The 13,459-nt window shown below is 40.6% G+C and overlaps 1 long non-coding RNA gene across 1 annotated transcript in view; it reads left to right on the forward strand.

Moving 5' to 3' along the window:
• The window catches only part of LOC145985673 (uncharacterized), a 678,988-nt gene extending 672,919 nt beyond the window's left edge, over positions 1 to 6,069 (forward strand). Inside the window, exon 6 of the long non-coding RNA XR_014441427.1 lies at positions 5,985 to 6,069. This is a non-coding gene — a long non-coding RNA (uncharacterized LOC145985673). The remainder of the gene's footprint in view (positions 1 to 5,984) is intronic.
• The last annotated feature ends 7,390 nt before the right edge of the window (positions 6,070 to 13,459 follow it).

Raw genomic sequence — 13,459 nt, forward strand, 5'->3', positions numbered from 1 at the left:
ACAAAAAATGTGCAATTTTTAGTAACCATCTTTTTTTTTCTTAGCAAAAAATGGAGAAGAAGGAAGCGAAACGTGCATGCGACCAATGTGGGATATATATATCTATTTCTAACTTGAGTAGACATCGGAAGAATGTGCATGGCGAAGGATCAAGTAAGAGAGAGCTCGATGTTGACGATCAAGCGCCACGAAAAAAGCAGAAAAGTGCCGGCGAAAATATTAGAAATATTTTAACAAAGGAGACTTTCCAATCTGAAGAAACATCTGATCTAAACAACTTTTTTCATTCGGTCAAAACCAAGTTAATTTCGTCTATCACCGAAGCTTTGTTGCAATGCTCGTTGAAAATCCACCTCATCGTTTCCGTCATTTACGAAAACGTAAAAAAAGAGCGAGAAACTTTCCATCATTACACTGGTGTAAAGAGTCTCCACGCCGCCGACGTCGATGAGGTGGATGCCATTTGCAACCAGATGTTTGACGCTTTGTTGAACAAGCACGAGACTTTCCAAGAACGCGGATCGGGTTGGACACTTTGCGGTTCGTCTCACACTTTAACTTTGAAGGTGGCACGATACAACCCGATGGGAGCATCCAGCTACATCAATTTGCCCCGGAAATAGCCAGTAAGAAAGCCATCATCAACATTCAAAATGAAGATAACAGATGCTTTTTGTGGTGCATCATTGCCGATCATCACCCAGCCGATAATAAGAAACATCGTTTATACCACTACAACAAGCCAGAATATCTCTCAGAATTTGAAAAACCTATGGCTGGCATTAATTACCCTGTAAATCTACGAGACATTAGTAAATTTGAGGCACAGTACAAGACAGATAAAAACGAAAATATAGCAGTACACATCTTCGGATTAGACAAAAACAACACCATCTACGTTCTCAGACACAGCAACATTAAAAGTAATCGCGTCATCAGATTACTCCTGATCGAAGATGATGATAATTATCATTACTGTCTAATCCAGAATCTTCCAAAATTAACAAGAAGTCAAATTACCACAGATCACCATAAAATTGGAGTATGCGACAGATGCCTGAGTATATTCTACGGTCAAGGAAAAAAAAATGCTGATGAAGAACTCCGAGATCATCATGAAATGTGCAGTAAACATTCGGCTACGACTATCAAAATGCCCTCTCGAGACATGACATTTTCCAACTACAAGGCGTTACTCTGGCATCCCGTGGTGATATGCGCCGACTTTGAAAGTTTCCAACTTCCACTCGCCACATGCGAACCGAATCCCAGCGTATCGAGCACCACCGAAATTCTACATCACGAAGCCTGCGCTTTTGGATTGATGGTCAACAACACAGGCAATGTTATTTTATATCACGGCAATGATGCTCCACAAAAATTTGTTCAAACCTTGAAACGGATGGCCATACAATTCGCTCCTCTACTAAGAGAAAACAAAGCAATGGAGCCTCTTACCCAGGAAGAGAAGGAAGCATACGACCTTGCCTCTCAGTGTGATGTGTGCGAAAGTAACTTCACCCTCGAAAATGACAAAGTTCGCCACCACAATCATCACACGGGAAAATATGTGGCCGCCCTGTGTAACAACTGTAATCTTCAAGTCAAGAAACCAAATTTTATTCCAGTATTCATTCACAATTTGGAGGGCTACGACGCCAAAATCTTCATAAAGGAGATGGGATGCGACGCTCAACCCATTAGCGTCATAGCTCGCACCAACGAGAAATTCATTTCATTCAGCAAGAAGGTGGACGTTGGAAATAGCAATCACATAGAAATTCGCTTCTTGGACTCCTACAATTTTCTGTCTTCGAGTTTGGCGACGCTGGCATCTCAACTCACCGACGATGATTTGGTCGCCACCAGGAAATGTTTTGGCGACCAACATTTAGCACTGTTGAGACGCAAGGGTGTTTACCCCTACGAATATATGACGGATGCTTCCAAATTCTCAGAAACATCGTTACCACCGAGAGAAGCATTCTACAGTCGTCTTAGCGACACCTGTTGCAGCGAAGAGGACTACCATCATGCTCCCCTCGTGTGGTCTACATTATCTTGTCAAACCATGGCCGACTATCACGATCTGTATCTGAAACTGGATGTTACGCTATTGAGCGACCGTTTTCATCTCCATCGCTCGAGAGGAATGGCAGCATATGGTTTGGACCCCGCTTTCAGCTACACCACACCGGGTTATTCTTGGCAGGCGATGTTAAAATCCACGAAGGTGAAGATAGAACTCATCAAAAACATCAATCAATTTTTGTTTGTCGAAGAGGCAAAACGCGGTGGAATCGTCCAGTGTCCCCTTCGATACGTCAAGGCCAACAATCTATATGTTGGCGATTTCGATGCAGGGAAACCGACAAACTTCTTGGCATACTGGGACATGAACAACCTGTATGGTTATGCCATGTCCGAGCCTCTGCCCATCGGAGAATACGAATGGATGAGCGAGCAGGAACTTCAAGATTGTTTGGAATGGAGCGAAGATCATGAAAATGGATGTTTCCTGAAAGTAGATTTGGAATATCCTGCATCGCTTCATCGAGAACACCATGGATTTGCGATGGCACCTGTAATGGAAACGGCTCGGGAGAAAAAGCTGATGCTCACCTTCAAGAGCAAAAAGAATTACGTGGTGCATTATCGTCTCCTACAATTCTACCTCCAGCATGGATTGGTTTTGAAGCACGTGCACTCGGGATTGAAGTTTAGACAGACCAGGTGGCTAGCACCCTATATCGGCGGCAACACTCAACGTCGAGCATCAGCTTCTTCTTCCGCAGACAAAGACCTATACAAATTAATGAACAACAGCATCTACGGCAAGATCATGGAAGATGCGAGGAAAAGAAGAAATATCAACTTGGTCTCCGACCCGAAGAAAATAAACAAGCTCGTCGCTCAGCCCACGTACAAGAACTTCACGATACTGAGCGACACGTTGGTATTGATCGAACGTGCTCTCCGCCACATAACATTCGACAAACCAATCGCCGTGGGAGTCGCGATCCTCGAGTTGTCAAAGCTGGCCATGTACAAGTTTCACTACGACATCATGAAACCACGCTATGGAGAGGCGATCGAGGTGGCGTACACCGACACGGACAGCTTCGTGTACAACATCCACACCGATGATCTATACGAAGATCAGAAAAACATGAGCCAGCATTTCGACTTCTCTAATTATCCCAAAGATCACGCTCTCTTCGACAACAGCCAGAAAATGACGATCGGGAAGATGAAGGATGAAGTCAACGGCCGCATCATCACAGAGTTTGCGGGTCTTCGAGCGAAAATGTATGCCGTGAAAATCCAGGACGAGACCGAAATAAAAAAAGCAAAAGGGGTGGGGCGTTCGAGCACAAACAAACTGACCGTAGAACATTACAAGTCGTGCTTGTTCGACAAAAAAATCAAACGCATGACCGAACATCGGATCACGAGCACCATCGACCAGTTGCGTACATCCACGATCAACAAAGTGGCGCTTGATCCCCACGACACCAAATTGAGGCTACTCGACTGCAACATCCACACCCGAGAATGGGGATGTCATGACGAGGAAGAAACCTGCTCGCACCATTAGACTTCTTCATCAAAAAAAGTATGTATTATTTCTTGCACCACTTTTTTTAAAAAAAAAACAATTATTCAGACTAATTTTTGCATTCACATTTTTTTTTATATTTTTCTATCATTTTTTTTAAAGAAAAACAATCATTCACACTTTTTTATATTTTTCTATCGTTTTTTTTAAAAAAACAATCATTCACACTAATTTTTGCATTCACATTTTTTTTATATTTTTCTATCATATTATGTACACTATTTTGAGGATATTTTTTTTCTTTCAGATGCAGCACCTTACGGAAACTTTTTTACTTCTTACACTTTCTATTCTTAACCAAAATTTTTTCTTCTCTTCAATCATAAAACACACACATTACACACGGAGGTCCTCTGTAGGGAGTTATGGGGGGGTTAAAAAAAAACACGTGAAACTCTACAGAGGCATGACTTTGTTAGCCGTGGCCATTAGAACTGTGTTGGGCACCACGCACCCTCGCGAGGTTATAGGGGCCAGGTATCCTAAAAAAACAACAATTATTATTTTGTTTGTTTGCTTGCGTCACAATACAGGTGTGTGCGCGCGTGTGTGTGGCACATCGTTCCCCCGAGAGAGGTTTACAAAGGTCACGATATACGGAGTTGGAAAATTACGATATGGCGCATTCGCTCACCACTGTTGCCAGCCACGGGTCTCTCTCTCTCTCTCTCTCTTCATCTTACACCAACGTTGGCATCTCTATTTTTTTTTAGTTGTAAGTAAATTGCCAACACACTCTAGTTAATAATGCTACATATTATACACACACACGCACACACATACTGCGTTGCCATCCACCCATCTCTCTCTCTTTTACAGCAGTGCCGGCTCTCCTTGCCCAGTGTGTGCAGGTTGGCAAAAATTGCTTTATGCGCTGTAAGGCAAGCCTCAAGCAAAGTTGCCACCTCCTTGCTTTAGGTTAGGTTAGACCAAAAAAAAACCTTGGTGATTTTTTTTGAGTGAGGAGTTGGCAACGCTGATCTCCACTTGAGGGCGGTCAACCGGGTTGATTGCACAAGCAAAATTGCCAGCTCCTTGCTTTAGGTTAGGTTAGACCAAAAAAAATCTTGGTGATTTTTTTTCGAGTGAGGAGTTGGCAACGCTGATCTCCACTTGAGGGCGGTCAACCGGGTTGATTGCACAAGCAAAGTTGCCAGCTCCTTGCTTTAGGTTAGGTTAGAGCAAAAAAGGCTGTGGGTAAGCTGTCGGTTGTTTAACTCTTCCCTTTCTCTTTTTTTTTTCTTGTAAAAGGCTATGGCAAAAGTACCAGTGGGTTGGCAACCTTGCTTTATGCACTGTAAGGCAAGCCTCAAGCAAGGTTGCCAGCTCCTTGCTTTAGGCTAGGTTAGACCAAAAAAAAAAACCTTGGTGATTTTTTCGAGTGAGGAGTTGGCAACACTGCGAGAAAATACCTCAAGCAAGCTTGCCAGCTCCTTGCTTTAGGTTAGGTTAGACCCAAAAACAAAAACCTTGGTGATTTTTTCGAGTGAGGAGCTGGCAACACTGCGCGCGAAAAGTAGGTCAAAAGGCCCTTCCAGAATCGCCCTTTCCACCTACTACGCCTTACAGAAAAATATCGTAAGGGGAGACAGCCTTATAGTAAAATGTCGTAAGGCAAAAAAAAAGTAGGTCAAAAAACGAGTTAGCATAAAAAATAGCTTAAAAAGTGATGCCAGAGCTTTTTTCTGTCCATTTTTCTCTCATTGTAGGTTAGTTTAGTGCGTAAAACAAAAACCTTGGTGATTTTTCGAGTGAGGAGTTGGCAACACTGCTCATGCCTTACGAGAAAAATCCATTAAGGCGAGAAAGTAGGTCAAAGGACGTGTCCAGAACGTTGGGTTCCACCTACTGACGAGCAACATTTGTACCATATGAAAGATTGCAAATAGTTTCATTCTGGGGTACATTTTTGACCACAAACGGATAGAATACTTTTTATTTAAGTACAATAAAGGAAGTCGGGCAAAGTTCACATCTTATTATTTGTCAGACGTATCATGTCAAGAAAACTCAGCTAGAAAATAAGAGACTCAGGATTGAAAACTAATGTAATGTACAGTTGAAATAATATGCTTGGGTTCAAAATGTACTCCTTTAGTATATCGTGGGTTAAGAAAGCGTCAGTTAACCGTTGTGATTCACCAGAAAAATAGCGATGTATTATTCAGTTACCTTTAACGCAAAAACATTTTTGTATAATATTTTGCTTTTGTATATCTCATGTAAAGTAAGTCGTTATGACAGCACAGTTATATTAGAATCGTGAATTTCTATAAAGTTTAATTGTAATGTTTAAAGTGCATTACCCTGTGTATATATACAATAAAAGCAGAGATACAATTAACACTTTTAATTTCTTTTACAGAAGCCATTGAAAATATATTTAGAAAGCTACATAGAAGACAGAGATTAACGCTGGAGAATATAACCAAGTATCGCCTTGAACCACGAAGAAGCATAAAAAGGTAAGTGTGAAAACTAATTATATGAAGTCCTTCGAACGTCTCATTAAAATTTTCTTACACGAACGATGAACCAATCGCTCAAATTGCTCCAAGTGGATTTTTGTACTTACTCAGTAACAAGTAGGTTACCAAATTTCCTAACTATACACCAATCAGCCTTCTTGCTAATGTCTTCTGCACTGAATTCTAGGTGCAATCTAACTGAACAGGGCCCAGACCGATGTGGAAACCTTCCCGAGTTCCCGACAGCCCAGACCTAGTTTTTCTGCACACAATGATCCATGATAATTATAATAATAGTAATTTATATTATATATATATTATTAAATGTTGTTACGTGTATCTAAAATAACATATTGTTCAGTAGTAAATATCAGTTACACTAAGCGTAAATAAATATTACTAGACTTATATTTCTACTGTAGTTTCTCCCATTAATAATTCTCGAACTATCACTTCATACACTCTTGTTTTTACTTTGCTTATGTGCATTGTTCTATGGTTGATACATGATGCATTTTGGAATAATAATATTCTATGTATTTCGGTGAGTCGTCTTTATATTTTCCACGGTTGGCAGTAACGATATAGTTTCGAGAATAACTTTATTATCGATGCTTCCCATTTTACGTCTCGTATATATACCTGACATTTTTATAATCTTATTTCGGGTGTTATTGTTTTTTGTAGAACTTTACAAAATATTTTTTTAAGTCTACAAGGGATATTTTTGGGTCTTCCAAGTCGATTAGGGTGGGCTCAAGCCAGATACCCCTCTTCAATGCGCCACGGACTCTAGGTTTCTCCTGAGAATTGAGTAAATAACGATATTATGGGAGAAATTAAGCAAATCGATGCCTTGTCCAATATTCGAATCGGGACATTTACTCAATGTGTCATTCTATATAGATTAGGGAACTCACACGTGCTTGCGTCCTGTTTTAGTATACAAATTACGAGTGTTAATGTGCAGTGTCCATTATATATGCAATATTTGAAGGTCTAAATTCAATTGTTCCATTAGAAATATTACCATGTAAACGTGTGTTAGGGCATAATTTCTGGTAGACTGAAAATCTTTTCTATGCCATGGCAGAGAAAACTCCACCCGATCGTGTTAGTTATAAGCGCAGAAGGCTAAAACGATCCTAACTGCGCATCCTTATATGAAGCACTATCTGCATCCCTTAGGCTCGCTGACTAACTTGAGGATTGAATTCATTAGTATTCTTCGTTTATGACCAAAGAGGGTGAAATAAGGCGTGGAAGAAAAGGCAAAACCTTGACTTGAACCCAGGACACGTTGTTTGACAGCTCCTTCTACTTATCTCCAAGATCTGAGAAAGGTGGAACGAGAGTTTGCAACACTTTGCAGAATTTGTATACGGCAAACCAAAGCAACATTCTTGATGGTCACTTTTACGAGACGATAGCCATCATCCATTGCTCTCTTGGGGCCTGTCTCCTGCTATCATTTCCAGTTTTTTTTATCCATCCTTCCCCACCACTCGGTAGTAGCATACGTGTTCTCACACTTAATCATGATGACCACTTATATACGATGCTTCAGAGCCTCCGCCCGCCTCCAATCGTAGCTCATTCCACACCGAGACAAAAGAGGTAAAAAGGAAGAAGATGGTTCCGAAGCGACGGCGAAAAGAAGAAAGGAATTCATTATCCAGTCGTCACACGTTGTCTTGCCCCGTGGTCGATGACATTTCGCGAGCGAATAGCTTGAGGTCTTCTTTGGTCCAGTTTTAATGTCCCGAGACCGCGTCCACGTAATCTTCCTCAAATGAGCAGATCTGTTCGGCGGGGAACGCTTTGGAGAGGTCTATTAGTTTGTACCGAAAGCAATCTCTTATTGGCCATTGCCTCCGAACTGGACGAAAGCTGGTTTTGTCAAGCGGAACTGAAAGAAGCTGTAGGCCCCCGAGTGTCATCAGTCTCCGTGGAGGAATGAACAATTACTTTTAAAAAGTGTAAAGGGGCAAATATCAGTTTTCTTCATTGTTCACGTCTTGGGTCTCATTCTTACACTTTTCCTAGCTCTTGTCCAGTCTAACGGCGGGCGTCCTACATGCTGACAAGGGAAGTGGAGAGCGGGGAAGTGACCAATCCAGCCCGATAAGAAACACAGCAGCCTTTAGAACGACGTACGCGTAGCACGTCCTGCCGCGACGTCGTAACTCTCGTCGCCACTGGGGTTGTCTCGTTGGTCTGCTGCGTATTCCCCACTCCCCATTTCCCTTGCCATCATGTAAGCCGCCCGCCGTAAGACTAGACCACAGCTATAGTTACGTCGACATGGACAGCGTTTGGAAGTAACGTGTAACGCAATTACAGTATCGGTTACTTATTTGAAGAATTCTAACTCTAATTAACTACTTTTAATAGTAAGTAACTGCTTCAAAGTTACTTTTTTTGCAATAGAAGAACGTTATAATAGCTATCACTTTTCTACACATAAATCGTTAATTCATGTTACAAGAATTTAAACACGGTAATATATTAATGGCGCGGAGAACAGTTTCCACGTCGAGCCAGACGCAAGGACTCGAAACTGCTTCTCCCTACTCCCACCGACCTTTCTCAGCGGCGAACTGTGCGCTGGATGTTTTAGGAGAGGGACAAAACTTAGAATTACGCTTGTGGGAGTATTATTTTACTATTATCCGTACCAGCTAACTGTAGACCAGGCGAACGAGAACAAGTCTCTGCGCAAGTAGTGACGCGAGACGGCTCCACCAATGAACAGTGAGAGAAACGGGATTGTGTAATGAGCGACGGGAGTTACCCGATTTCCTATGCAGCGTTGCAAACTTTTGAAAAGGCTAATACGGAACGCACATGGCAAACGGACCGTACTTTTGTCTCCAGGCCCGTACGATTGGTTTAAGAATTTTTTAGGGAAATATTAGGGATAAAACTGCAAGATCAAATTTTGACAAGGCGTGCATTTAGCGTACGGACTAAGGTCTGGACCGTACGGTTGGCAACGCTGCGCTTTCACCACTCGATTTTCTCCTCCTCCTCTGCCAACATGCGCGGCCCTGCTCTACAGTTACCTGGGACAGGGTATAGTTCTCTTGGGAATATCAAACTTCCGATGGTGTAGAAAAACACATTAGCGGGAACAGTACAGGTTGAAGATTTTGTTAGTGTTAGGAAATGTTTGTGAGTGTCCCTTCATACACTTTATTCTAATCATCATTCATCACGATTAGCCAGAAGCGCAGGAAGGTGACGCAAACTTGAGACCAATACAAAGAGCGTTAATAGAACGGTTATTTACAACTTAAGTTGCATATTTAAATGGACGTTTTGGCACGTGGTTAGGACATTGGCATCGCTAGTAAGCGAACAGTGAGAAGACTAATTTCTTTGCTAAGCAGAAGCAGATATGCAAATGGCCGAGGTCACGTTTTCGAATTCAATACCAGTAGGCGACCGTCTATTTATTCCACTATTACTTTGTGACATCTCGGATTACTTTTTTTACTTCTCCAACGAAGCTATAAATTGTTTTTTTTTTTAACTGTGCAGCCGTAACCACACGTGCCTAACAGGAAAATATTTTAATAAAGCAGATAAGCAGGGGAAGCAGGCTTTCTGGCGTGTGGAAGGTTTTGTCCATTATAATGGAAAAATCTTGTATTCATTTTCGGTCGCGAGCCGACTTCTACTTCTAAATCAACGCCAGATGGTTCTATCGGACGTATTTTTTTGGTCACTCCAGTTTTTTCCTTAGGTTCAAGAGAACCGTCGAAAGAAGATAGCCTAACCGCTTGCAAATTCGTCGCATTATTCTTTCAGTCCTTCTCAACACTCCAATCCACGATTCACGAAAACCGTAAGAGAATTATAAGTTGTGTCGACGAATTTATTCCCCCCTTTTCAGCAACTCGTGCTTGTCCAGTCGGAGCAGAACTTGCTACGGAATGCGATCGTCAGTTGTCCGGAAACAGACAACTCGTGTCCAGCCACTTTTGCCTCGTTCTTCCTCGTCTTTTTCCACGAAAAAAGAAAGATGTTTTCTTCTTCGATTTTATTTAAGCGAAGCGTGCCTATAAATAACTCCGGCTGCGATGGTCAAGTGTATCTTGCGGCACAGACGTTGGTTGAATACGTTAAAATGGCACAGTTGAAGGGGTACATCTGCATGTCTTCACTTGATGACAGTTTCTGTCTTAAACTCTGGGGCCCATTCAACATCTGTAACAGCAAAATCATTTTCACGTTGGACGTAGCTTAAGATTTCAACATCTGTAAGAGCACAATCATTTTCACGTTGGCCGTAGCTTAAGATTTCAACATCTATAACAGCACAAACATTTTCACGTTGGCCGTAGCTTAAGATTTCAACATCTGCAACATCACAATCATTTTCACGTTGGCCGTAGCTTAAGATTTCAACATATGTAACAACACAATCATTTTCACGTTGGCCGTAGCTTAAGATTTCAACATATGTAACAACACAATCATTTCACATTGGCCGTAGCTTAAGATTTCAACATATGTAACAACACAATCATTTTCACGTTGGCCGTAGCTTAAGATTTCAACATCTGTAAGAGCACAATCATTTTCACGTTGGCCGTAGCTTAAGATTTCAACATCTATAACAGCACAAACATTTTCACGTTGGCCGTAGCTTAAGATTTCAACATCTGTAACATCACAATCATTTTCACGTTGGCCGTAGCTTAAGATTTCAACATCTATAACAGCACAATCATTTTCACGTTGGCCGTAGCTTAAGATTTCAACATATGTAAGAACACAATCATTTTCACGTTGGCCGTAGCTTAAGATTTCAACATATGTAACAACACAATCATTTTCACGTTGGCCGTAGCTTAAGATTTCAACATATGTAACATCACAATCATTTTCACGTTGGCCGTAGCTTAAGATTTCAACATCTGTAACATCACAATCATTTTCACGTTGGCCGTAGCTTAAGATTTCAACATATGTAACAGCACAATCATTTTCACGTTGGCCGTAGCTTAAGATTTGTCTCTAGAGTATTCATAGACTATTCAAGGCAATACAGAAGATCATGGGCGTCGCCAGAAATTTTTGCAGGGGGGGGGGGGTGGGTCGGGCAAATGATAAAAGTTCAATAGTAGCCAATTATTACAACGGTTATAAATGTTATTATTCTATAATAAATATTATAAACTAACAAAAATAAATTTTATTCGAGATAATAATAATAATTATTATTATTGTTATTATGTAAATGGGGAGAGACGATCCACCAAACGAGTGAATACCAGCACAACTATTTTTATTACTTCTTTTGCATATGCAGTTAGTATCTGAAATGCATTTTGATATTAACTATTGCACGTCTCGTTCAAGGAAAGACTTTAAATGTTATGGGGATTTTTTTTCATAAAGTTTGTTGTGTGACCTCTCACCTACAACTGTAGTTATTAGAATTTTGAAAACTATGGAGCCATTTGTTCTTTGAATGATATGGTAGAATATAACCTTGTTTCTGTATTTTTCACTCAATGTTTTCGATCCAATGCATTTTTACTTTGATTTTTCTGTTCGAATACTAACTAAATGAAATTTATTTCTGTTCGTAACAATAAGAGTAACAAGCTTTCGGCTTTCTTGTATCTTGAAATGTACGATGTCAATTTCCAGGGGGGTCCACCGACCCGGTTGACCCCCCCCCCTTTTCCTCTCGACGCCCATGCAGAAGATGTACCTTGAAATAAGCCATGGTTGCTAACTAACGCTCTGAAATTCCTCAGCAGAATGTTAGTTGCTACTCGAATTTAGAATCCAATTAAAAATTAACCAGTAGACCTACATGAAAGCGAGTTACATTAAGACTTAGCTTTCTGAATTCTGCTTTAATCTATGGTAACCAATTTTTTATAGAGCATGCATTTTATTTTGTATCGTCGTGAGAACAATAGTGCCTTATTTTAGTTTTGCAAATGATCTCTCCCATTGAAATTCTGTAGAAAAATAGAAACGGGTGGGATGATGATGAAATTTGAAAACGGTGCAGGGAGAAAGATTCTTAATTTTCAGTTTTTTTTAATTGACCAAAAAACCTTTCTCATCAAAGATGAAGATTTTTGGGTAATTTTCCCTAAAATAATATAAAATTCAACATTAATTTTTCTAATTCTTTTTTGTAAAATAATTTACACCCTGAGAGTGGTACCATGCTGCAATATGTGCGATAAGGCAAGCAGAGGGAAATAGGAAAATATTTCCTTAGTAATCCATTTACTTTAACTGGTTCCAAGGCACTTTTCCTACTAGGTGCACCATATTTAATCTGTTAGATGAAGAAAAGGAAGGATTTAGGGGGAGCAGATCAAGTGAAGTGTTCAGTAAAGCTATAAAAAGTAACTTTCAGTAACAGGATAGGAGTAGACACGCTATCGTAATTAAATATTTTATGGGTATTATGATATGATCTGGGGGACTGGGTGGATGGGCACCCCTGTTTAATTATTATTTTAATATTAGGAGATTAATATCGATTACGCACTTCAGTTTTGTAAAATATTCTTCCTTCACTTGTTTTTTAATAATAATGTTACCACAAGTAACTAATAATGCCAGTAACTAAACTAAACTCAGAGGCGTAACAGCCCTCTAAGGGCCAGGGCCTGCCAGAGCGGCTTTTCATTGGGTGACGCGTGGTCAGCGCATCGAGACCCATCGCCGCTGTTTTCTGTGTATCGAGGACCGAGTCTGCACTACTTCATTTCAAGAAGTTCCTCCCTACGTTAGGCCGTTGCCAAAACTTTATAGGCTCTCACCGGGTATCGAACCCGGGACCGCTTGCTTCAAAGGCGAGAGCGCTAACCAGTTGGCTGCGCGGGAGGCAATAATGCGTTTACTTCTAATAATTTAAGCAGACACTACCTTTGAAATACTTATGGGGTAAATCGTGTAGAGAATGAGCATTAGTTGAGATTGCGTTGGTCTGTATTCGGGTAGAAGGAACAAAGCAAGGTGGATTATTTTAAATCAGGTTGATTTAAATCACGATTTAAATCAAGTGATTTATTTTAATCAATTTAAAGAAATAATTTATAGAATAAAGTACATAGGCATTTATCTCGTAAACATTTCTTAATCTTTGTTAGACTCTACGAAAGGAAAAGAAAAGAAAACAAAATACAGAGCATTCCAGACATTCGCTACGAGACTCGGCGGCAAGCGGCCCGGCATCAGCGCTTGTCTTTCCCTTTGAACGGGTCCGCGACAGTCGCTTATATTAAACCTCGTAAAACAAAAAGTTTAGAGTAACAGGGTCAGTTCTCAATAAAATTGGAAAGAAAAATGGGGAAATAAAGTATACAAAGACAATCCGCACACCATCCGT

Source organism: Lepisma saccharinum, chromosome 3, assembly GCF_977018435.1.
Source record: "Lepisma saccharinum chromosome 3, izLepSacc3.1, whole genome shotgun sequence".
Lineage (NCBI taxonomy): Eukaryota > Metazoa > Arthropoda > Insecta > Zygentoma > Lepismatidae > Lepisma > Lepisma saccharinum.